Here is a 26,110-nt window from a genome sequence, read left to right as displayed (position 1 = left end):
AATGGGTTGGGTGGCATGTGGAAGGAGAGGGTTGGGGTAGGGTGTTGGTCTTGGTGCTGGAGGATGGGCATGGGAAACAAGTAAGAGAGGGGGGGATTGGAAGCGGGGAACTAAAGGTGCCGCTGCCTGCTTCGGGGGCTCAAATGTAATTGAGTAATTAACATAAATTATAATACATAATTTGCGCTCGCCTTTTTCCCGTAATTGTTGTTAGGTAAATTGGATTACAGGCGCAAACTTTGTGCCGTAAAACATAAATGAAAATTATTGTATTATACAACTAGAAGGCGAGATAGACAGAGTAAGCAAGAGAGAGAGAGAGAGTGGGAGAGAGAAACCAAAAATTTTCTCTTAACCGTATACGCGATAAGCAATTTATGTTCAAAGTTTTAACCACCCACCGAAAAATCCTGCAAAACTTGTAATGCTCAAAGCGAAATCAAACTAAATCTGATTCAGCACAGAAATTTTAAATGATGTTTACACACACACACACACACACACACACACAGCAACAGAAAACAATCGACAGCATTGACAATCAAAACGAAAAGAGGCAAAATCATCAGCAACGTAATCAAAAGATGGAGCAATTGAGTAAAGTAGACTAGAAATGCCATGGCAAGAGTTTCTACAAGAATGTTTTAAGAATTTCAATAAAAAATGTTGACAAAGTTAAAAACAAAAGCCTTCATCTTTATGTAATCATTGACAGCCAGTCAGTTAGTCAATTAGCCAAATGATATTTCTACTTTTTCTTTTGAATGGCCAAAAAAATCTTTTCACTTGGATGTGGCCTTGGCAAAAAAGTTACCCTCAATAGTCTACGCACATGAGGTTAGAGTCTTTCCCAATTGTAGTATAACTAAATTGTTTCAGTTTCTCTTTTTCTCTCTCTCGTTCTATTTATTTATTTCTTTTTTCCTGTTTTCTGTATGGTTTTTTTTTTTTTTTTAGCCAGCCGGCAGTCATCCGTCAGAAGTTAGCAACAACCCTGACGCCATATTGAATTTTGCCCCCTGTCTTCTGGATGCTAAGGGGGCTACTGCTGTGGGGCTATGGGGATTGTTGTGAATGTGTGTATGTGTTTGAGTATATGGTGGGGTTGCATGTCTCTGTTTATGCTTGTGTTTCTGGTTTCATCCCACCTTGTTGCTTGGGCTGTCACACACATCAACAACAGCATCGCTGACATCGCTAACGCTGCTGGGATTTCACCCAGAAGGAGTAAAGCACATTTGCCAGCAGAGAGTGAGATAGAGATAGTGACAGTGACAGAAACATGAGAATGTGTGAGAGAAAGAGTAAAAGAGATGGAGATGGAGATGGATATGGCAATGGAATATGGCAACTCTGTGCATAATTTTGCGCCTTGTTGTCATGTTTCAGAGAAGCGAGAGGCGAGAGGCGTTTTAACTCCTGCTTCACAGCTTCTGTTTCTGTTTCTGTTCCTGGCCTTGCTACTGCTACTCCTCCTTATTTTTCTTCTACTTTTTCTCCTTCTCCTTCTTCACCATCACCTTAATGTTATCCTATGCCGATTTCTGACTCCTCTGGGCTCCTACTTTTCAGCTTTCTCGTATTTATGTGTGTTTTACTTGTTGTCTTGTAAAATGCAAATAAATACGAGGATGAGTGTAGAAAATCATTTGTGTGCGTGTTTTTCAAATGGGGTTTATGCGTGGACAAGTCTGTGAGTTATGTCATTGGGAAATCTACACTACACAAAAATAAACCAACCCAATAAGCTTGAGCTTAAAAATAACCTTCGAAAATTGCCATTTCGTTTCAGATTCAGTTTTAAAAGAGAATAGCTTTAGACTAACTTAAGTTTGTATATTCAACCAAGTCATTCGATAGTTCGTTAGTTTTTGGGCCACGCATAAACATTGTTAGTGTGCGTTATGTATTTAAGTGTGTATTTATATACATATACATATACATATGTATATATTAAATGCAGGAAGCATTTTTGAAATATTATTAAGAACCTTTCACATAATGCCTGGGTTTAGGTTTCATCTAACACATTACGTATACGCCACATAGCCAATTTATTGGACTGCGCACAGAATTTCTGTGTATAACATCCCTTCGTTGGATTGTTTCAACTCTATTTCTGAACACTAAGCCTAAGCAGTCGGCTATCATCAAGAACAGGAGTAGCAATAAATGGCAAAGGGGCAGAGAGGGAACGCCAGAGGAAGGCGTACAAAAAGGGCAGGACCGAACATCTTTGCCGTGCTACGCACCATCTTTTTAGAGAGCGATCTAAGTTGGGCGTCAAAAGTTTTGATAGCCTCTCTGAGCGGTGCCTCGGCTCGCTCTGCCTACTTCAGGAAGATGAGGCCGCATTTTTCATTTTTAGTTGAGAAAGAAAAACAAAAAATTTAACACAAAACTTTTATGTAAAATGTCTTGCGAGATAAAAGTTTAAATTGTCAATTGAAAATGTTGTTGGCAAAAGTTTGTTGTTGTTTTTTTTATTCTCTCTCTCATTTTTTTTTTTTTTTTTTGATTAATTTTCACAGCGTTGACAATGCGAGTGAATGCAGAAGAAAGGGCGGTTTTCTAAGAAGGAATACGAAGGGGGGGAGGGGATAAGAGCAAAGTCACCAAGATGCGGCACGAGGCAAACAAACAATTGAGCACATTAACGCAGAGGAAGAAGATACACACACACACACACATACACACACATAGACACTAGACAACACAGGGCGAGGATGGGATTGTTGTTGCGGGGAGGGGGAATGAAAGAAAGTGAAGAATAGGCAACTGCGATTTGCATGTGAATGTGTTGAAATAGAATTTAATGGCAGATATAACAAACAAAAGTGAAGAGCAAATAAATAAAAATAAGCTGAAAGAGAAATTAGAGAAAGACAAGAAGGAAGCGGAGGGGACAAAAGGGAGGGAACCGGAGTAAAAGGCATTGAAATTGGAATAAAAATAAACAGCGAATGGTTTTACGAAGATGAAGATGAAAGAGAAAGGAACAAACACACAAATTTTGTGACATTTTCGACTTGTATTTGCTAACGTTTTATTATTGATCAAGTAAATGTTGTTGTTGCTTACTTTATTCTTTCGCCTTTTTCATTTGTCTTTCACATCTTATTTTAGCTGATATGTGTGTATGTGTTTGTAGGCTATGCCTTTTCGCCTTTTTCTTTCTTCATTATGTGCCGCCATTTCCCATTTTTTGATATTGTTTCTTCCCATCTTTCTCGTTGTTAATGATTGTTTAAAACTTTTGGACTCTTTCGTTTTCTTGTCTTCTGATCGGTTTTTTCTTGTTGCTTCTTTTGGGTTTTTGCTAAAGCATTTCGCTCATCTGTTTCGGCTGTCAGTTTCTTTGTCAAACTCAGTGCCACTTCCGCTCTCTCTCTCTCTCTCTCTCTCTCTCTTCTTTACTGATTTACTGTTTCGAAAAGCCATTTTGTACAATTTCCACACGATTGATTTCGCAAATTTTCGCCGCAATGGCCTACGGGTTTGACTGATATCAACCATCCATCCATCCCCCCTCACTCTCTCCCTCTCTGATCCCAAGCACACGACCCTCTGACATACACATACACATTTCTTAGCAGGTTCTACACTTGTAATGCCTTTTGCCCTGTAGCCACAATTACCCAAAAAGCCAGAACCAATTCCAATTCCAGTCGAAGCGTCTCCCCTCATCCAATTCCAATTTTGCCCCCCCGCCTTCAGAAACTCAACCCCTGTACACACATGCTTCTTTTCGTGGGGGTTCAAACACACACGGGAGAAATAGAGAGAGAGAGAGAGAATGATAGCAGGCTTACTCTAGGACTTATCGAGTCTAGATATCGTGTAATGCAATTAAATCGCTCCCCAATTTCTCTCGTCCTGCAATTCATAAATATTTTATTTCTGGCCATCACACCCTTTGACCTGCTTGGCTTAGGGCTCATAACTTGCGGCCAAGTCCGAGCAAACGAGACCAAAAAACTAAGGTCCCGAAACTAGAGAAGTGCGAAATCGTTACAGTTCTCTATACTTTTCATATACCCATTTGATTCGTGAGTCACGCTACCATAACTAGATCGTATTGCTATCTCATAGATATTGCGTATACGCCATCATGGTCTATCTAATATGCTTCTTGCTACTTTCTGGTTCATTATTACTTAACGACCCGGCAATGCTAGGCAAATTGCTTTTTTCCTCTGTCTATCTCTCACTCTTTCCGCTTCTCTTTCTTTCTCTGTCTCAGGTCTTTAGGAGAGACGAGTCCAGTGTAGGACGAACTCTCTGTTTGTCCATCACATTAGAGTTTCCGGTTGGGTGTCCTAAACAAATGGCACGTCAAAGGGTTAAAAGGTGCGGTTACCCCCTGAGTCGCGGTTCCAACCCCCAAAAAATATATACATATAGGTATACCGACACCAGCTGCATTTGCTTTGTGTATGTGTGTGTGCGTGTGTAAATGGAAGAATTTTCTTCACTTTTTACTTTGATGTGCCAGAAATTAATTGCCTACAATTAGGCGCTCTGGCAAATGTCACTCTAAAAGTGTATGAACGGTGAAGGAGAAAAGAAATAATTTAAGAAAGAGTGCTGGAGTGGAGGAGTGAGGCGAGTGAGGCCCAAAGGATCAGGCATTTTTGACACTTACCGTTTTGTTCCTGTTTGTAATGCTAGCTTAAAGGCTTCCGTCTGAACAAAAGTCTGGAAAAACAAGAAGAACAAAAATGTTTGTTAGTGGAAAAAGTTGTATGAAGAGAGTCAGAAGACCGAGGCTGACAAAACACATGCTATTACAAGGACTTGTGGAATGTCCTGTCCTATCCTGTCCTACTCTATCCTGTCCTGTCCTGTCCTGTCCAGTACAGTTCAGTTTAGTCCTGTCTCATCCTATCCTATGCTGCCCATGTCACATGCCCATTGACCAAATACTTGCCAGAACTTTGCTTCAACTTTGCTTCGAGTGCCTAATGAAAAGAGTCTCTCTACCATTGACGACGACAGAAAACTTTTTCATACACTGGACGGGCAAAAATAAAATAAAATGGGAGAAGGCAAAAGGAACAGAACAACTAACAAGAAGAAGAAAAAATGCTGAAGAATATTTCCCTTTATTGAAATAAATAAAAGTGAATGATCGAAGAGGGCCAAAATCAGCCATGTCCAATCATAAAGCGAACAACAAATGCTCTTTTGTTTCAAAAAATAAATTTTTAATTTTGCATAACATTGTGCAAGGACTAAAACTCCATTTCTTTCTATTTACACTCTTAGCTCTTTACGAAAAATTCCATTCGAAGTAATCAAACCAAAACACTCTTTTAGGCAATCGATCCTATTTAACTTGTATACATCCAAAGTGATATATGTATATTAATGTGTGTAGAGAGACTTCATTGCCAATTATTCCTAAATGATGCCCTATTTTTTATATTCATATGAGAGAAGTTCTGTTTGTATCATTTTCCCCGTCAGACAGACAGACATATAAAACTTTTCGTGCCAAACAGAAATTACATTTTTATTTTTGCTTCATTTTTTTGCGGTTATTTTATGTTTTATTTATTTTTTTTTTTTAGTTTTATTGTTGGTCAAGTCCCGGGACAATCCTAATGGCGCAGACTGACCAGAAAGATTTATTATCAACTGTCATTTCTGCCTCCTCTTCACGCCCCCTTTCGCTGCTATGCTCTCTCATACTAGCCGCAAAACATTTGTTATAATCAAAAGTTCTCTTGTGCTTTGATTTCTCTGCAGAGAGCAAATAAAGAAATCTCAACTTTTCCAAATAGTTTTCTTTTTCGGTTTTCGGTTTAACTTGGTTCTGGCATGGTTTTCGTTTAGATATTGCCTTTTGGCCTAGCTGTGGCGGCTGCAATTTATTTGGCTTAAGGTTGACAGTTCAATAAGGGCAAAACTCCACTTTAATTTCCATAAATAACCAAGAAACACACAACATCAACAACAAAAAGAAACAAAATAGAAACAAAAAAACGAAACTTCCACCTGGAGTAGGCACAGACACTAATTACGCATACGCAATGTTGTTTGGGGGTAAAGTTTTATCTAAAAGTTCCTTAACCTTCCAATTTCCCAATAACTTCTGTTGCAGTTCCCATACACACACACACACACACACACACATACTCAGATAGATAGATAGAGAGAGAGAGAGAGAGAAATAGTGGGGAAAGGAAAGATGGTCGCTTGCTCCTAGCTCATATATCGTTTTAACATAATTTCTGTGGCAAAATTAACTTTATGAACTGTTGAGCGAAACCAGGACGAGGCAGGACCCCGAAAAACAACCCTCAGAGTCGCTCACAACCTGCCACTTAAAACAAATAACAAAGTTTTGCTTAACTTTGCGGCAAAGTCGTCTTTTGCTGGTAGGTAGGTAGCTCGTCGCTTTTAGCTTGGAGCTTGCAGGTTCGAGCTGGCAGCTCATTCTCTCCATGGAGTAGGAAAAATTATGGCCAGACACAAAGCAAAAAAGCGACGTCCTCATCGCCATAGCCGTCGCCGTCGTCGTCGTCGTCGTCATCGTCGTCGTCAACGAGGACTTTTGTCTTTGGGCGTAACAGGAAATCATTCGACATCGTCGACAAGGACTCCCTTATTCCCCGACTTAGAACCTGTCTGGTCGTGGTCCTGCTTCTTCTCTCTTTTGATGGCAAAATTACATATGAAAGTGGATTTCATTAAAAAGAAGTTGGCTAAAGAAACAGCAAAATATGGCAAGTAAAAGACGTTTAGCGTGGCTGAAAGTGAAAAAATGAACCAACAAGTCTGTGCTGCTGCTGCTGATGATGATGACGATGGCAGCAGGCAAAGATTCGTAACCTTTTATTTGAATGTCAGTGAAATTGAACAAGATGCAATTTCCCTTTTCCAAATGTCTGGCCAAATCAATTTTGAAATATTTTTTGCTTTATCATTACGTGTTTTTCGACTGTCATAAGTACACAGAATAAATAAATAAAGACACATGTAAGATTTCTCTACTCCCTGTGAAACTTGTGTGTTAAACACACTAAGGCGTTTAATTTTAAACAATTTATTTAATATATTCATAACTAAGCTCCCGATTTTAGTTTAAATTCAGTCCACTTCCTACAATTTAGTAAAGTATGCAATAGACTGTAAAAGCTGTCATTATTTTTAATAAATTTATAACTTTTCTTAAGCATTATAATTTAAAAATTGTCCATTAACAATGTTTGCTTCGAGAATTCGTTTTTTAAGCATTATTTCTTGTGTTTCCTATCTTCTTGTTGCAATGAATATTATATTGTAATATTATTTCTTATCTGGTTATGGAATGAACTTCTAGTTCAATTGATTCACAGCACTGTTAACTAGATTGCTACTAGAGAGAATTCTGTACAGGTGACGCCAAGTCACGGCAATGGGCAATGATTTAATGCAAAACTGTTTCAGAGTCAAGGAAAATTCGTTGCGAGTCTTTTCAACAAAAGACAACTTAGCCACTTGGACATAATAGAAGGAGAAAAGAGAAGAGAAAACGCGCTTTCCATCCAAGCATTTTCATAGCAGACACACACACACACATACATACACTAATTGGAATAAAGAGGAGGAATAAATCACTTAATACCCATAAAACGACAAAAAAAAAGAAAGAAAAGAAAAGTCGAGGCCAAAAGGTGGGTTTGCCAATTGCCTGCATTTCAGTTTTACGGTAATTTTGTTTAACAATATCGCGTTATGTGAAAAGCTCTTTCAAAGCCTGACTCTCACTCCCCAACTTCTCTCCTTTCTCCATGGTTCTCTGCCTTTATGTGTATGTGTGTGTGTGTGTTCTTTGCCCAAACCAACCAAACAATAAACCGAAGGAGCCATTTTCTGGCGCCAACTTCCAAGCCCAACTTCATGAATTTTGAATGAACGCAGAAGGCAGAAACTAATGCGAAATGCTATGCCAGAAAACATCATCCGACCACCCATTCAAACCACCCACTCAGCAGCAGCGGCAGCACCACCAGCACCAGCAGTAGTAGTAGCACTACATAGTCCAAGTGACATTAGAAGGGAGCTGAGGGCAAGCAACTGCGGTGGATATGATGTGGAGGATGTGGAGACCTTTTTTCCTGCTGACACAAGACATGGAGGAGCCACAGACGACGCTGACGACGACTTCCGACGACTACTTAGAGACGCCTAAACAGCTTCATTACTTTTATGGTTGTGAACGGAGCGCGCTTCGTTGGCTCGCCATTGTCTGTTTGTCTGGCCAGGCGCAAATTTGTTTGTGTAAATTAAATGAAATGACTGTAAAAATGCCAAATAAGCTAATTTGCGGTTAGTTTTTTTTTTCTTTTCTTCTCTTCCGTCCCTCTCACTCTTTATCTCTCTCTCTCGCTCCCTGAAAATTCGTCTGGACATTTAAAACTGTGTAAAAAATAAACTTTTCACTATCGAAAACCTCATAAGTTGAAATGATTATGATTCGAAATCATTCTAATAAATTTTAACCAAATTGGTGGGAAACAAAAAGAAACAAATTTATGGATGATTTTTTTTTTTTTTTTTTTTTTGTAAAGTAAAATGGCGTCTGCCACTTTTTTTCGTCCCAAGTTGTTGCTCACTTGAACGTTTTGCGGACGATACTCCATGAAATGTTTATAAAGCTGCCTTCCAATTGAAGTTAGTGCTATGTTTTTTTTTTCTTTTGGTTTGGTTTGGTTTGGACTGGGGTTTAGTTGTTGCGGTCTGGTTGCTGGTCATTTTTGCCGTACTAAACCCTGGCTCCCTGGTTTTGGGTGCAGGTTAAAAATGCACGGACTAGCGAAAAAGGACTCTCTGGCTATTCTTCTCTCTGTGAGTAAGTTTTTTTTTTTGCCCATTGCCATGCCTGACCATGAATTTTGCATTAGAGTTTAGTTAAAGTGCAGCTGGTGCGAATCGTAAAAGGGTGTCTGGGCGTTTGTTTTGGTTGCCACGTAGAATAAGTTTTTCTTTTGGAAATTGGTGCGGGTAAATTCAAAAAGGGTTGCGACGAGGTGTGTGTTCCATATTAGAGACAGTTTTGGCAACGAGACAGACTGATAGACATATTGGTTGACGTCAAAAATATAAATAATAATTTTAGATTATTATTAAAAACCTTCTTAGTTAAATTTAGTAACTATTATAATCTTCTATGACTATTATGAACTAATGAGTTTAAACGAGTTTCATCTGACGACCAAATGCATTTGAATCTTAAGAATGGTAAATACAGTGAAACCTCGATATAACGAACTTCGTTATAACGAAAAACCCAATATAACGAATTTTTTGTTAAGTCCCTTGAAAGGACTAAGGTTTTACATTTCAGTACCTATAGCGAATCAATAGATATAACGAATAATTTTGCGATCCCCCTCAGATTCGTTATATCGAGGTTTCACTGTATTTACTTAAGCTACTCGAGATTTCAGTGTTGAAAAGTGAAAAAATCGGCTACAGCTAGATTTCAGTGTTGGCAAGAATTAGGGAATTAGGGAATATTCGGCTGCTCTGGCAGCGTTTGATACCAAATTTATGTAGTTTAGGCCCGATTAACTTAAGTAAATATTTACCTCGTGATTTTTTCAGTATTGAACAATGCAAAAGATACATAGCCTATCGTCAGAATTTTATAATCTAGCAACCATTGAAAATTTAACAAAAAGTAATCTAGGAGGCATTGCCAATTTAACTTTCGCCAAATTGCCATAGTAGGAATTATTGTTTCCTATAATTTCATTCCTCAACTGGAGCTCGAAGTAGTCAGTTCAATAATATAAAATAAACAAAAAAACAAAAGTGCAAAAAAAGTTTAAAAAAAAACAAGTTTAAATTAAAATGAATAAAAATACGACCTGGAATCCTGAATGCTGCTTTCGTACGTATAAATCGAACATAAGAAACATTACAAAATTCGACACATCTTTATTTGTTCTCAATAGGAAATATTCCTTATTAATGTTAGTCCTGTTGAAACAAATAATGTATTTTTCTGTAATTGGCTCCTCTCCCGTATGGATCTTCAGCCAATGTAGTGGACTATTGAAGGCTATTGGCGGCAGAACCTGTTCGTTGCTCTTGTACGTATATATCGAACACGGAACACATTACAAAATTCAACATTTCTTTATTTCTTTTCAATAGGAAATATTCCTTATTAATATTAGTCCTGTTGAAATAATGTATTTTCCTGTAATTGGCTCCTCCCTCCAGAATGGCTCTTGATGTGATTGACCAGTGTGTTGTATCCTGGGAGAAGAATCGTCGACATGTGATTTTCCTTATTAATGTTAGTCCTGTTGAAACAAATAATGTATTTTTCTGTAATTGGCTCCTCTCCCGTATGGATCTTCAGCCAATGTAGTCGACTATTGAAGGCTATTGGCGGCAGAACCTGTTCGTTGCTCTTGTACGTATATATCGAACACGGAACACATTACAAAATTCAACATTTCTTTATTTCTTTTCAATAGGAAATATTCCTTATTAATATTAGGCATGTTGAAATATGGTATTTTCCTGTAATTGGCTTCTCCCTCCCGTATGGATCTTCAGCCAATGTAGTAGTCTGTTGAAGGCTGTTGGCGACAGAACCTGTTCGTTGCTGTTGTACGTATAAATCGAACACGGAACACATTACAAAATTCAACATTTCTTTATTTCTTTTCAATAGGAAATATTCCTTATTAATATTAGTCCTGTTGAAATAATGTATTTTCCTGTAATTGGCTCCTCCCTCCAGAATAGCTCTTGATGTGATTGACCAGTGTGTTGTATCCTGGGAGAAGAATCGTCGACATGTGATTTTCCTTATTAATGTTAGTCCTGTTGAAACAAATAATGTATTTTCCTGTAATTGGCTCCTCCCTCCCGTATGGATCTTCAGCCAATGTAGTAGACTATTAAAGGCCATTGGCGACAGAACCTGTTCGTTGCTCTCGTACGTATAAATCGAACACGGAACACATTACAAAATTCAACACTTCTCTTCAATAGAAAATATTCCTTTTTAATGTTGGTCCTGTGGAAATTTATATGGCTTTTCTCCCGTACGCGTCTTGATCTGATCAGTGTCCACTCAATGCCCTCGCGGCATGGTAGTGGACTATTAAAGGCTATTGGCAGCAGAACCTGTTCGTTGCTGTTGTACGTATAAATCGAACACGGAACACATTACAAAATTCAACACTTCTCTTCAATAGAAAATATTGCTTTTTAATGTTGGTCCTGTGGAAATTTATATGGCTTTTCTCCCGTACGCGTCTTGATCAGATGTCGATCCCTGAGTCTATCCAATGTAGTTGACTGTTGAAGGCTATTGGCGGCAGAACCTGTTCGTTGCTCTCGTACGTATAAATCGAACACGGAACACATTACAAAATTCAACATTTCTTTATTTCTTTTCAATAGGAAATATTCCTTATTAATATTAGGCATGTTGAAATATGGTATTTTCCTGTAATTGGCTCCTTCCGCCCGTATGGATCTTCAGCCAATGTAGTAGTCTGTTGAAGGCTGTTGGCGACAGAACCTGTTCGTTGCTGTTGTACGTATAAATCGAACACGGAACACATTACAAAATTCAACATTTCTTTATTTCTTTTCAATAGGAAATATTCCTTATTAATATTAGGCATGTTGAAATATGGTATTTTCCTGTAATTGGCTCCTCCCTCCCGTATGGATCTTCAGCCAATGTAGTAGTCTGTTGAAGGCTGTTGGCGACAGAACCTGTTCGTTGCTGTTGTACGTATAAATCGAACACGGAACACATTACAAAATTCAACACTTCTCTTCAATAGAAAATATTCCTTTTTAATGTTGGTCCTGTGGAAATTTATATGGCTTTTCTCCCGTACGCGTCTTGATCTGATCAGTGTCCACTCAATGCCCTCGCGGCATGGTAGTGGACTATTAAAGGCTATTGGCAGCAGAACCTGTTCGTTGCTGTTGTACGTATAAATCGAACATGGAACACATTACAAAATTCAACACTTCTCTTCAATAGAAAATATTGCTTTTTAATGTTGGTCCTGTGGAAATTTATATGGCTTTTCTCCCGTACGCGTCTTGATCAGATGTCGATCCCTGAGTCTATCCAATGTAGTTGACTGTTGAAGGCTATTGGCGGCAGAACCTGTTCGTTGCTCTCGTACGTATAAATCGAACACGGAACACATTACAAAATTCAACATTTCTTTATTTCTTTTCAATAGGAAATATTCCTTATTAATATTAGGCATGTTGAAATATGGTATTTTCCTGTAATTGGCTCCTCCCGCCCGTATGGATCTTCAGCCAATGTAGTAGTCTGTTGAAGGCTGTTGGCGACAGAACCTGTTCGTTGCTGTTGTACGTATAAATCGAACACGGAACACATTACAAAATTCAACACTTCTCTTCAATAGAAAATATTCCTTTTTAATGTTGGTCCTGTGGAAATTTATATGGCTTTTCTCCCGTACGCGTCTTGATCAGATATCGATCCCAAAGTCTAGCCAATGTAGTTGACTGTTGAAGGCTATTGGCGGCAGAACCTGTTCGTTGCTCTTGTACGTATAAATCGAACACGGAACACATTACAAAGTTCAACACTTCTTATTTCTTTTCAATAGGAAATATTCCTTATTAATATTAGGCATGTTAAAATATGGTATTTTCCTGTAATTGGCTCCTCCCTCCCGTATGGATCTTCAGCCAATGTAGTAGACTATTAAAGGCCATTGGCGACAGAACCTGTTCGTTGCTGTTGTACGTATAAATCGAACACGGAACACATTACAAAATTCAACACTTCTCTTCAATAGAAAATATTCCTTTTTAATGTTGGTCCTGTGGAAATTTATATGGCTTTTCTCCCGTACGCGTCTTGATCTGATCAGTGTCCACTCAATGCCCTCGCGGCATGGTAGTGGACTATTAAAGGCTATTGGCAGCAGAACCTGTTCGTTGCTGTTGTACGTATAAATCGAACACGGAACACATTACAAAATTCAACACTTCTCTTCAATAGAAAATATTCCTTTTTAATGTTGGTCCTGTGGAAATTTATATGGCTTTTCTCCCGCACGCGTCTTGATCAAATGTCGATCCCAGAGTCTAGCCAATGTAGTTGAATGTTGAAGGCTATTGGCGGCAGAACCTGTTCGTTGCTCTCGTACGTATAAATCGAACACGGAACACATTACAAAGTTCAACATTTCTTTATTTCTTTTCAATAGGAAATATTCCTTATTAATGTTAGTCCTGTTGAAACAAATAATGTATTTTTCTGTAATTGGCTCCTCTCCCGTATGGATCTTCAGCCAATGTAGTGGACTATTGAAGGCTATTGGCGGCAGAAACTGTTCGTTGCTCTTGTACGTATATATCGAACACGGAACACATTACAAAATTCAACATTTCTTTATTTCTTTTCAATAGGAAATATTCCTTATTAATATTAGTCCTGTTGAAATAATGTATTTTCCTGTAATTGGCTCCTCCCTCCAGAATGGCTCTTGATGTGATTGACCAGTGTGTTGTATCCTGGGAGAAGAATCGTCGACATGTGATTTTCCTTATTAATGTTAGTCCTGTTGAAACAAATAATGTATTTTCCTGTAATTGGCTCCTCTCCCGTATGGATCTTCAGCCAATGTAGTGGACTGTTGGAGGCTATTGGCGGCAGAACCTGTTCGTTGCTCTCGTACGTATAAATCGAACACGGAACACATTACAAAATTCAACACTTCTCTTCAATAGAAAATATTCCTTTTTAATGTTGGTCCTGTGGAAATTTATATGGCTTTTCTCCCGCACGCGTCTTGATCAAATGTCGATCCCAGAGTCTAGCCAATGTAGTTGAATGTTGAAGGCTATTGGCGGCAGAACCTGTTCGTTGCTCTCGTACGTATAAATCGAACACGGAACACATTACAAAGTTCAACATTTCTTTATTTCTTTTCAATAGGAAATATTCCTTATTAATGTTAGTCCTGTTGAAACAAATAATGTATTTTTCTGTAATTGGCTCCTCTCCCGTATGGATCTTCAGCCAATGTAGTGGACTATTGAAGGCTATTGGCGGCAGAACCTGTTCGTTGCTCTTGTACGTATATATCGAACACGGAACACATTACAAAATTCAACATTTCTTTATTTCTTTTCAATAGGAAATATTCCTTATTAGTGTTAGGCATGTTGAAATATGGTATTTTTCTGTAATTGGCTCCTCTCCCGTATGGATCTTCAGCCAATGTAGTAGTCTGTTGAAGGCTGTTGGCGACAGAACCTGTTCGTTGCTGTTGTACGTATAAATCGAACACGGAACACATTACAAAGTTCAACACTTCTTATTTCTTTTCAATAGGAAATATTCCTTATTAATATTAGGCATGTTAAACTATGGTATTTTTCTGTAATTGGCTCCTCTCCCGTATGGATCTTCAGCCAATGTAGTAGTCTGTTGAAGGCTGTTGGCGACAGAACCTATTCGTTGCTGTTGTACGTATAAATCGAACACGGAACACATTACAAAATTCAACACTTCTCTTCAATAGAAAATATTCCTTTTTAATGTTGGTCCTGTGGAAATTTATATGGCTTTTCTCCCGTACGCGTCTTGATCTGATCAGTGTCCACTCAATGCCCTCGCGGCATGGTAGTGGACTATTAAAGGCTATTGGCAGCAGAACCTGTTCGTTGCTGTTGTACGTATAAATCGAACACGGAACACATTACAAAATTCAACACTTCTCTTCAATAGAAAATATTGCTTTTTAATGTTGGTCCTGTGGAAATTTATATGGCTTTTCTCCCGTACGCGTCTTGATCAGATGTCGATCCCTGAGTCTATCCAATGTAGTTGACTGTTGAAGGCTATTGGCGGCAGAACCTGTTCGTTGCTCTCGTACGTATAAATCGAACACGGAACACATTACAAAATTCAACATTTCTTTATTTCTTTTCAATAGGAAATATTCCTTATTAATATTAGGCATGTTGAAATATGGTATTTTCCTGTAATTGGCTCCTCCCGCCCGTATGGATCTTCAGCCAATGTAGTAGTCTGTTGAAGGCTGTTGGCGACAGAACCTGTTCGTTGCTGTTGTACGTATAAATCGAACACGGAACACATTACAAAATTCAACATTTCTTTATTTCTTTTCAATAGGAAATATTCCTTATTAATATTAGGCATGTTGAAATATGGTATTTTCCTGTAATTGGCTCCTCCCTCCCGTATGGATCTTCAGCCAATGTAGTAGTCTGTTGAAGGCTGTTGGCGACAGAACCTGTTCGTTGCTGTTGTACGTATAAATCGAACACGGAACACATTACAAAATTCAACACTTCTCTTCAATAGAAAATATTCCTTTTTAATGTTGGTCCTGTGGAAATTTATATGGCTTTTCTCCCGTACGCGTCTTGATCTGATCAGTGTCCACTCAATGCCCTCGCGGCATGGTAGTGGACTATTAAAGGCTATTGGCAGCAGAACCTGTTCGTTGCTCTTGTACGTATATATCGAACACGGAACACATTACAAAATTCAACATTTCTTTATTTCTTTTCAATAGGAAATATTCCTTATTAATATTAGTCCTGTTGAAATAATGTATTTTCCTGTAATTGGCTCCTCCCTCCAGAATGGCTCTTGATGTGATTGACCAGTGTGTTGTATCCTGGGAGAAGAATCGTCGACATGTGATTTTCCTTATTAATGTTAGTCCTGTTGAAACAAATAATGTATTTTCCTGTAATTGGCTCCTCTCCCGTATGGATCTTCAGCCAATGTAGTGGACTGTTGGAGGCTATTGGCGGCAGAACCTGTTCGTTGCTCTCGTACGTATAAATCGAACACGGAACACATTACAAAATTCAACACTTCTCTTCAATAGAAAATATTCCTTTTTAATGTTGGTCCTGTGGAAATTTATATGGCTTTTCTCCCGTACGCGTCTTGATCAGATATCGATCCCAAAGTCTAGCCAATGTAGTTGACTGTTGAAGGCTATTGGCGGCAGAACCTGTTCGTTGCTCTTGTACGTATAAATCGAACACGGAACACATTACAAAGTTCAACACTTCTTATTTCTTTTCAATAGGAAATATTCCTTATTAATATTAGGCATGTTAAAATATGGTATTTTCCTGTAATTGGCTCCTCCCTCCCGTATGGATCTTCAGCCAATGTAGTAGACTATTAAAGGCCATTGGCGACAGAACCTGTTCGTTGCTGTTGTACGTATAAATCGAACACGGAACACATTACAAAATTCAACACTTCTCTTCAATAGAAAATATTCCTTTTTAATGTTGGTCCTGTGGAAATTTATATGGCTTTTCTCCCGTACGCGTCTTGATCTGATCAGTGTCCACTCAATGCCCTCGCGGCATGGTAGTGGACTATTAAAGGCTATTGGCAGCAGAACCTGTTCGTTGCTGTTGTACGTATAAATCGAACACGGAACACATTACAAAATTCAACACTTCTCTTCAATAGAAAATATTCCTTTTTAATGTTGGTCCTGTGGAAATTTATATGGCTTTTCTCCCGCACGCGTCTTGATCAAATGTCGATCCCAGAGTCTAGCCAATGTAGTTGAATGTTGAAGGCTATTGGCGGCAGAACCTGTTCGTTGCTCTCGTACGTATAAATCGAACACGGAACACATTACAAAGTTCAACATTTCTTTATTTCTTTTCAATAGGAAATATTCCTTATTAATGTTAGTCGTGTTGAAACAAATAATGTATTTTTCTGTAATTGGCTCCTCTCCCGTATGGATCTTCAGCCAATGTAGTGGACTATTGAAGGCTATTGGCGGCAGAAACTGTTCGTTGCTCTTGTACGTATATATCGAACACGGAACACATTACAAAATTCAACATTTCTTTATTTCTTTTCAATAGGAAATATTCCTTATTAATATTAGTCCTGTTGAAATAATGTATTTTCCTGTAATTGGCTCCTCCCTCCAGAATGGCTCTTGATGTGATTGACCAGTGTGTTGTATCCTGGGAGAAGAATCGTCGACATGTGATTTTCCTTATTAATGTTAGTCCTGTTGAAACAAATAATGTATTTTCCTGTAATTGGCTCCTCTCCCGTATGGATCTTCAGCCAATGTAGTGGACTGTTGGAGGCTATTGGCGGCAGAACCTGTTCGTTGCTCTCGTACGTATAAATCGAACACGGAACACATTACAAAATTCAACACTTCTCTTCAATAGAAAATATTCCTTTTTAATGTTGGTCCTGTGGAAATTTATATGGCTTTTCTCCCGCACGCGTCTTGATCAAATGTCGATCCCAGAGTCTAGCCAATGTAGTTGAATGTTGAAGGCTATTGGCGGCAGAACCTGTTCGTTGCTCTCGTACGTATAAATCGAACACGGAACACATTACAAAGTTCAACATTTCTTTATTTCTTTTCAATAGGAAATATTCCTTATTAATGTTAGTCCTGTTGAAACAAATAATGTATTTTTCTGTAATTGGCTCCTCTCCCGTATGGATCTTCAGCCAATGTAGTGGACTATTGAAGGCTATTGGCGGCAGAACCTGTTCGTTGCTCTTGTACGTATATATCGAACACGGAACACATTACAAAATTCAACATTTCTTTATTTCTTTTCAATAGGAAATATTCCTTATTAGTGTTAGGCATGTTGAAATATGGTATTTTTCTGTAATTGGCTCCTCTCCCGTATGGATCTTCAGCCAATGTAGTAGTCTGTTGAAGGCTGTTGGCGACAGAACCTGTTCGTTGCTGTTGTACGTATAAATCGAACACGGAACACATTACAAAATTCAACACTTCTCTTCAATAGAAAATATTGCTTTTTAATGTTGGTCCTGTGGAAATTTATATGGCTTTTCTCCCGTACGCGTCTTGATCAGATGTCGATCCCTGAGTCTATCCAATGTAGTTGACTGTTGAAGGCTATTGGCGGCAGAACCTGTTCGTTGCTCTCGTACGTATAAATCGAACACGGAACACATTACAAAATTCAACATTTCTTTATTTCTTTTCAATAGGAAATATTCCTTATTAATATTAGGCATGTTGAAATATGGTATTTTCCTGTAATTGGCTCCTCCCGCCCGTATGGATCTTCAGCCAATGTAGTAGTCTGTTGAAGGCTGTTGGCGACAGAACCTGTTCGTTGCTGTTGTACGTATAAATCGAACACGGAACACATTACAAAATTCAACATTTCTTTATTTCTTTTCAATAGGAAATATTCCTTATTAATATTAGGCATGTTGAAATATGGTATTTTCCTGTAATTGGCTCCTCCCTCCCGTATGGATCTTCAGCCAATGTAGTAGTCTGTTGAAGGCTGTTGGCGACAGAACCTGTTCGTTGCTGTTGTACGTATAAATCGAACACGGAACACATTACAAAATTCAACACTTCTCTTCAATAGAAAATATTCCTTTTTAATGTTGGTCCTGTGGAAATTTATATGGCTTTTCTCCCGTACGCGTCTTGATCTGATCAGTGTCCACTCAATGCCCTCGCGGCATGGTAGTGGACTATTAAAGGCTATTGGCAGCAGAACCTGTTCGTTGCTCTTGTACGTATATATCGAACACGGAACACATTACAAAATTCAACATTTCTTTATTTCTTTTCAATAGGAAATATTCCTTATTAATATTAGTCCTGTTGAAATAATGTATTTTCCTGTAATTGGCTCCTCCCTCCAGAATGGCTCTTGATGTGATTGACCAGTGTGTTGTATCCTGGGAGAAGAATCGTCGACATGTGATTTTCCTTATTAATGTTAGTCCTGTTGAAACAAATAATGTATTTTCCTGTAATTGGCTCCTCTCCCGTATGGATCTTCAGCCAATGTAGTGGACTGTTGGAGGCTATTGGCGGCAGAACCTGTTCGTTGCTCTCGTACGTATAAATCGAACACGGAACACATTACAAAATTCAACACTTCTCTTCAATAGAAAATATTCCTTTTTAATGTTGGTCCTGTGGAAATTTATATGGCTTTTCTCCCGCACGCGTCTTGATCAAATGTCGATCCCAGAGTCTAGCCAATGTAGTTGAATGTTGAAGGCTATTGGCGGCAGAACCTGTTCGTTGCTCTCGTACGTATAAATCGAACACGGAACACATTACAAAGTTCAACATTTCTTTATTTCTTTTCAATAGGAAATATTCCTTATTAATATTAGGCATGTTGAAATATGGTATTTTCCTGTAATTGGCTCCTCCCGCCCGTATGGATCTTCAGCCAATGTAGTAGTCTGTTGAAGGCTGTTGGCGACAGAACCTGTTCGTTGCTGTTGTACGTATAAATCGAACACGGAACACATTACAAAATTCAACATTTCTTTATTTCTTTTCAATAGGAAATATTCCTTATTAATGTTAGTCCTGTTGAAACAAATAATGTATTTTTCTGTAATTGGCTCCTCTCCCGTATGGATCTTCAGCCAATGTAGTGGACTATTGAAGGCTATTGGCGGCAGAACCTGTTCGTTGCTCTTGTACGTATATATCGAACACGGAACACATTACAAAATTCAACATTTCTTTATTTCTTTTCAATAGGAAATATTCCTTATTAGTGTTAGGCATGTTGAAATATGGTATTTTCCTGTAATTGGCTCCTCCCTCCCGTATGGATCTTCAGCCAATGTAGTAGTCTGTTGAAGGCTGTTGGCGACAGAACCTGTTCGTTGCTGTTGTACGTATAAATCGAACACGGAACACATTACAAAGTTCAACACTTCTTATTTCTTTTCAATAGGAAATATTCCTTATTAATATTAGGCATGTTAAACTATGGTATTTTTCTGTAATTGGCTCCTCTCCCGTATGGATCTTCAGCCAATGTAGTAGTCTGTTGAAGGCTGTTGGCGACAGAACCTATTCGTTGCTGTTGTACGTATAAATCGAACACGGAACACATTACAAAATTCAACACTTCTCTTCAATAGAAAATATTCCTTTTTAATGTTGGTCCTGTGGAAATTTATATGGCTTTTCTCCCGTACGCGTCTTGATCTGATCAGTGTCCACTCAATGCCCTCGCGGCATGGTAGTGGACTATTAAAGGCTATTGGCAGCAGAACCTGTTCGTTGCTGTTGTACGTATAAATCGAACACGGAACACATTACAAAATTCAACACTTCTCTTCAATAGAAAATATTCCTTTTTAATGTTGGTCCTGTGGAAATTTATATGGCTTTTCTCCCGTACGCGTCTTGATCAGATGTCGATCCCTGAGTCTATCCAATGTAGTTGACTGTTGAAGGCTATTGGCGGCAGAACCTGTTCGTTGCTCTCGTACGTATAAATCGAACACGGAACACATTACAAAATTCAACATTTCTTTATTTCTTTTCAATAGGAAATATTCCTTATTAATATTAGGCATGTTGAAATATGGTATTTTCCTGTAATTGGCTCCTCCCGCCCGTATGGATCTTCAGCCAATGTAGTAGTCTGTTGAAGGCTGTTGGCGACAGAACCTGTTCGTTGCTGTTGTACGTATAAATCGAACACGGAACACATTACAAAATTCAACATTTCTTTATTTCTTTTCAATAGGAAATATTCCTTATTAATATTAGGCATGTTGAAATATGGTATTTTCCTGTAATTGGCTCCTCCCTCCCGTATGGATATTCAGCCAATGTAGTAGTCTGTTGAAGGCTGTTGGCGACAGAACCTGTTCGTTGCTGTTGTACGTATAAATCGAACACGGAACACATTACAAAATTCAACACTTCTCTTCAATAGAAAATATTCCTTTTTAATGTTGGTCCTGTGGAAATTTATATGGCTTTTCTCCCGTACGCGTCTTGATCTGATCAGTGTCCACTCAATGCCCTCGCGGCATGGTAGTGGACTATTAAAGGCTATTGGCAGCAGAACCTGTTCGTTGCTGTTGTACGTATAAATCGAACACGGAACACATTACAAAATTCAACACTTCTCTTCAATAGAAAATATTGCTTTTTAATGTTGGTCCTGTGGAAATTTATATGGCTTTTCTCCCGTACGCGTCTTGATCAGATGTCGATCCCTGAGTCTATCCAATGTAGTTGACTGTTGAAGGCTATTGGATGCAGAACCTGTTCGTTGCTCTCGTACGTATAAATCGAACACGGAACACATTACAAAATTCAACATTTCTTTATTTCTTTTCAATAGGAAATATTCCTTATTAATATTAGGCATGTTGAAATATGGTATTTTCCTGTAATTGGCTCCTCCCGCCCGTATGGATCTTCAGCCAATGTAGTAGTCTGTTGAAGGCCATTGGCGACAGAACCTGTTCGTTGCTCTCGTACGTATAAATCGAACACGGAACACATTACAAAATTCAACACTTCTCTTCAATAGAAAATATTCCTTTTTAATGTTGGTCCTGTGGAAATTTATATGGCTTTTCTCCCGTACGCGTCTTGATCTGATCAGTGTCCACTCAATGCCCTCGCGGCATGGTAGTGAACTATTAAAGGCTATTGGCAGCAGAACCTGTTCGTTGCTGTTGTACGTATAAATCGAACACGGAACACATTACAAAATTCAACACTTCTCTTCAATAGAAAATATTCCTTTTTAATGTTGGTCCTGTGGAAATTTATATGGCTTTTCTCCCGTACGCGTCTTGATCAGATATCGATCCCAAAGTCTAGCCAATGTAGTTGACTGTTGAAGGCTATTGGCGGCAGAACCTGTTCGTTGCTCTTGTACGTATAAATCGAACACGGAACACATTACAAAGTTCAACACTTCTTATTTCTTTTCAATAGGAAATATTCCTTATTAATATTAGGCATGTTAAAATATGGTATTTTCCTGTAATTGGCTCCTCCCTCCCGTATGGATCTTCAGCCAATGTAGTAGACTATTAAAGGCCATTGGCGACAGAACCTGTTCGTTGCTCTCGTACGTATAAATCGAACACGGAACACATTACAAAATTCAACACTTCTCTTCAATAGAAAATATTCCTTTTTAATGTTGGTCCTGTGGAAATTTATATGGCTTTTCTCCCGTACGCGTCTTGATCTGATCAGTGTCCACTCAATGCCCTCGCGGCATGGTAGTGGACTATTAAAGGCTATTGGCAGCAGAACCTGTTCGTTGCTCTTGTACGTATATATCGAACACGGAACACATTACAAAGTTCAACACTTCTTATTTCTTTTCAATAGGAAATATTCCTTATTAATATTAGGCATGTTAAACTATGGTATTTTTCTGTAATTGGCTCCTCTCCCGTATGGATCTTCAGCCAATGTAGTAGACTATTAAAGGCCATTGGCAGCAGAACCTGTTCGTTGCTGTTGTACGTATAAATCGAACACGGAACACATTACAAAATTCAACACTTCTCTTCAATAGAAAATATTCCTTTTTAATGTTGGTCCTGTGGAAATTTATATGGCTTTTCTCCCGTACGCGTCTTGATCAGATATCGATCCCAAAGTCTAGCCAATGTAGTTGACTGTTGAAGGCTATTGGCGGCAGAACCTGTTCGTTGCTCTTGTACGTATAAATCGAACACGGAACACATTACAAAGTTCAACACTTCTTATTTCTTTTCAATAGGAAATATTCCTTATTAATATTAGGCATGTTAAACTATGGTATTTTTCTGTAATTGGCTCCTCTCCCGTATGGATCTTCAGCCAATGTAGTAGACTATTAAAGGCCATTGGCAGCAGAACCTGTTCGTTGCTGTTGTACGTATAAATCGAACACGGAACACATTACAAAATTCAACACTTCTCTTCAATAGAAAATATTGCTTTTTAATGTTGGTCCTGTGGAAATTTATATGGCTTTTCTCCCGTACGCGTCTTGATCAGATGTCGATCCCTGAGTCTATCCAATGTAGTTGACTGTTGAAGGCTATTGGCGGCAGAACCTGTTCGTTGCTCTCGTACGTATAAATCGAACACGGAACACATTACAAAATTCAACACTTCTCTTCAATAGAAAATATTCCTTTTTAATGTTGGTCCTGTGGAAATTTATATGGCTTTTCTCCCGTACGCGTCTTAATCTCAGTGTCCACTCAATGCCCTCGCGGCATGGTAGTGGACTATTAAAGGCTATTGGCAGCAGAACCTGTTCGTTGCTCTTGTACGTATATATCGAACACGGAACACATTACAAAATTCAACATTTCTTTATTTCTTTTCAATAGGAAATATTCCTTATTAATATTAGGCATGTTGAAATATGGTATTTTCCTGTAATTGGCTCCTCCCTCCCGTATGGATCTTCAGCCAATGTAGTAGTCTGTTGAAGGCTGTTGGCGACAGAACCTGTTCGTTGCTGTTGTACGTATAAATCGAACACGGAACACATTACAAAATTCAACACTTCTCTTCAATAGAAAATATTCCTTTTTAATGTTGGTCCTGTGGAAATTTATATGGCTTTTCTCCCGTACGCGTCTTGATCTGATCAGTGTCCACTCAATGCCCTCGCGGCATGGTAGTGGACTATTAAAGGCTATTGGCAGCAGAACCTGTTCGTTGCTCTTGTACGTATATATCGAACACGGAACACATTACAAAATTCAACATTTCTTTATTTCTTTTCAATAGGAAATATTCCTTATTAATATTAGGCATGTTGAAATATGGTATTTTCCTGTAATTGGCTCCTCCCTCCCGTATGGATCTTCAGCCAATGTAGTAGTCTGTTGAAGGCTGTTGGCGACAGAACCTGTTCGTTGCTGTTGTACGTATAAATCGAACACGGAACACATTACAAAATTCAACACTTCTCTTCAATAGAAAATATTCCTTTTTAATGTTGGTCCTGTGGAAATTTATATGGCTTTTCTCCCGTACGCGTCTTGATCTGATCAGTGTCCACTCAATGCCCTCGCGGCATGGTAGTGGACTATTAAAGGCTATTGGCAGCAGAACCTGTTCGTTGCTCTTGTACGTATATATCGAACACGGAACACATTACAAAGTTCAACACTTCTTATTTCTTTTCAATAGGAAATATTCCTTATTAATGTTAGTCCTGTTGAAACAAATAATGTATTTTCCTGTAATTGGCTCCTCTCCCGTATGGATCTTCAGCCAATGTAGTAGTCTGTTGAAGGCTATTGGCGGCAGAACCTGTTCGTTGCTCTCGTATGTATAAATCGAACACGAAACACATTACAAAATTCAACACTTCTCTTCAATAGAAAATATTCCTTTTTAATCTTGGTCCTGTTGAAATTTATATGGCTTTTCTCCCGTACGCGTCTTGATCAAATGTCGATTCCAGAGTCTAGCCAATGTAGTTGAATGTTGAAGGCTATTGGCGGCAGAACCTGCTCGTTGCTCTTGTACGTATATATCGAACACGGAACACATTACAAAATTCAACATTTCTTTATTTATTTTCAATAGGAAATATTCCTTATTAATGTTGTTCCTGTGGAAATTTATATGGCTTTTCTCCCGCACGCGTCTTGATCTGATCAGTGTCCTCTTAATGCCCTCGCGGCATGGTAAGGGACTATTAAAGGCCATTGGCAGCAGAACCTGTTTGTTGCTCTTCTACGTATAAATCGAACACGAAACACATTGCAAAGTTCAACACTTATATCTTTTCAATAGATAGATTCAAATAAGGAATATTTTTATTAAAGAAATTTGTAATATAAGGTAATATACACCAAAATAATTTTGAGTGGAAAATAATTGTGTTCAATTCTTATAGCTGAGCTTACTTAAGGTCATTCGCGATATTCTTTCATCAACTGTCGGCCATGCGGCTCCCGATATATAAATATTTGGATGGTGGCTCCCGATGGAATATCATTGTCTATCTGGGACTACTCCTGCTGTTTTGGCGAAAGACTTACTTTTTGTCTTCGGCGGATCCTAAAGTATTCCTCCAACCTGGCTTAGTTGCACTACCGATTATTTTCCTTCCATTTATGTAATATTTCACAAAAATATGAAAAACATACTGCAAAGCTCCACAAGATCTGTTTTTTTTTCCGTTTCGTCGACTGCCAATCCTAAATATATTTCACGCCACGCACTTAAGGCATTGTTCGCCGTAAATCAATTGATACTCAGAAGATCTTCAGATGTTTCTTATTAACTTTTGGGTAAAATTTCAAGTTTCTTTTAAAATAGTAGGTACTGTAAAATTGTGATTCTGCATATTCATTACTATTTAATCAGAAACTACAAGGACGCACCGAAGTTTGTATACGCTTGCAAGTTCTTTTTTGGTAATCTCGCCTTCCCTATAGGCGTCAACGTAAAGGTTTTGTCATATAAAGAACATCCTACAAGCTAAGGCTGTGGCAATGCGGTGCATGTAAGATGCCTTTTCATCATAAGTTTGTGTGGCAGCTAATAATATAGTCATCAGATTGTGATCAAATACGGCACAGTTATTAGCAGCTTTTAATAAATTGAAAAATATTTAATTTTATGGCAATCGTGTAAAGAGTACCGTTGTTATTGATTAAAGTTAATGTTATCGACCGATCGTTCCTATGGGAGCTGTATGATAAAGCTATCCGATCTTGATAACATTTGGCGCAGTCATTAATAGGAATACTGGACTGGCAAATGTAAATTTTTATGACAATGACGTCCAAAGTATCGGAGTTATTCATAAAAGTCACTGTTTATATGATAAAGCTATCCGATCTTGATCAAACTTGGTACTATCAAAACTAGGTATACAAAACTAACAAACATGGATAGTGCAAGGGTGTAAAAACAAAATTTGAATTTATATTCCAAATCTAACTAAACTAAACAAAGCTTTTACTGTAACTGAGTAATCTATTAAAGGATTTTCTGTTTAAGAGAAGTGATACTTTAAATAAATAAAATTTAAAAACAATTTTATAATTTATTTTGCCATCAAGTTATTTTTCATGTTCCAAATGGATTGCCATTAGCAAAAAATTGTATGAACAAGTTACAAAAAAAAAAAAAAATATAAATAAAAAATTTGCTAAATATTGTTAAAAATAAAGTTCTCTGTCATAAATGTCATAGATTTAGTAAAGACATAAATTCAACTTTTTTACATAATTAAATCCAAAATCAAGAGAAACGGGGAGAGAGAAAGGGATGCAGAAGAAATATGG

The 26,110-nt window shown here is 38.1% G+C and overlaps 1 non-coding gene across 50 annotated transcripts; it reads left to right on the top strand.

The window, feature by feature from the left end:
* The first annotated feature begins 9,953 nt into the window (after positions 1 to 9,953).
* On the top strand, positions 9,954 to 24,976 carry LOC111519700. 50 transcript variants are annotated; one of them, XR_006954536.1, is made up of 67 exons: positions 9,954 to 10,085; positions 10,150 to 10,294; positions 10,361 to 10,414; positions 10,479 to 10,614; positions 11,002 to 11,151; positions 11,208 to 11,351; positions 11,808 to 11,957; positions 12,014 to 12,157; positions 12,222 to 12,357; positions 12,414 to 12,557; positions 12,621 to 12,756; positions 12,813 to 12,962; positions 13,019 to 13,162; positions 13,227 to 13,364; positions 13,429 to 13,573; positions 13,640 to 13,693; positions 13,750 to 13,893; positions 13,958 to 14,095; positions 14,160 to 14,293; positions 14,547 to 14,696; positions 14,753 to 14,896; positions 14,961 to 15,096; positions 15,161 to 15,296; positions 15,353 to 15,502; positions 15,567 to 15,831; positions 15,888 to 16,031; positions 16,095 to 16,230; positions 16,287 to 16,436; positions 16,493 to 16,636; positions 16,701 to 16,838; positions 16,903 to 17,167; positions 17,224 to 17,367; positions 17,432 to 17,569; positions 17,634 to 17,767; positions 17,824 to 17,967; positions 18,032 to 18,167; positions 18,232 to 18,367; positions 18,424 to 18,573; positions 18,707 to 18,902; positions 18,959 to 19,102; positions 19,167 to 19,302; positions 19,367 to 19,504; positions 19,569 to 19,704; positions 19,958 to 20,107; positions 20,164 to 20,307; positions 20,372 to 20,507; positions 20,572 to 20,707; positions 20,764 to 20,913; positions 20,970 to 21,113; positions 21,178 to 21,313; positions 21,370 to 21,519; positions 21,576 to 21,719; positions 21,783 to 21,918; positions 21,975 to 22,124; positions 22,188 to 22,321; positions 22,378 to 22,521; positions 22,585 to 22,718; positions 22,775 to 22,918; positions 22,975 to 23,121; positions 23,186 to 23,321; positions 23,378 to 23,527; positions 23,592 to 23,727; positions 23,784 to 23,933; positions 23,997 to 24,134; positions 24,191 to 24,334; positions 24,399 to 24,656; positions 24,712 to 24,976. It is a non-coding gene; the product is annotated as an uncharacterized LOC111519700 (transcript). The 50 variants fall into 50 exon arrangements; XR_006954537.1 differs by having other exon boundaries at positions 13,429 to 13,693; positions 15,567 to 15,711; positions 15,778 to 15,831; XR_006954534.1 differs by having other exon boundaries at positions 13,429 to 13,693; positions 16,903 to 17,047; positions 17,114 to 17,167.
* Positions 24,977 to 26,110: the final 1,134 nt, after the last annotated feature.

Source organism: Drosophila willistoni, assembly GCF_018902025.1.
Source record: "Drosophila willistoni isolate 14030-0811.24 chromosome XR unlocalized genomic scaffold, UCI_dwil_1.1 Seg143, whole genome shotgun sequence".
In the NCBI taxonomy this organism is placed as follows: Eukaryota; Metazoa; Arthropoda; class Insecta; order Diptera; family Drosophilidae; genus Drosophila; species Drosophila willistoni.
Note: the sequence above shows the minus strand (reverse complement) of the source record. Positions and strands in the feature narration are given on the sequence as shown.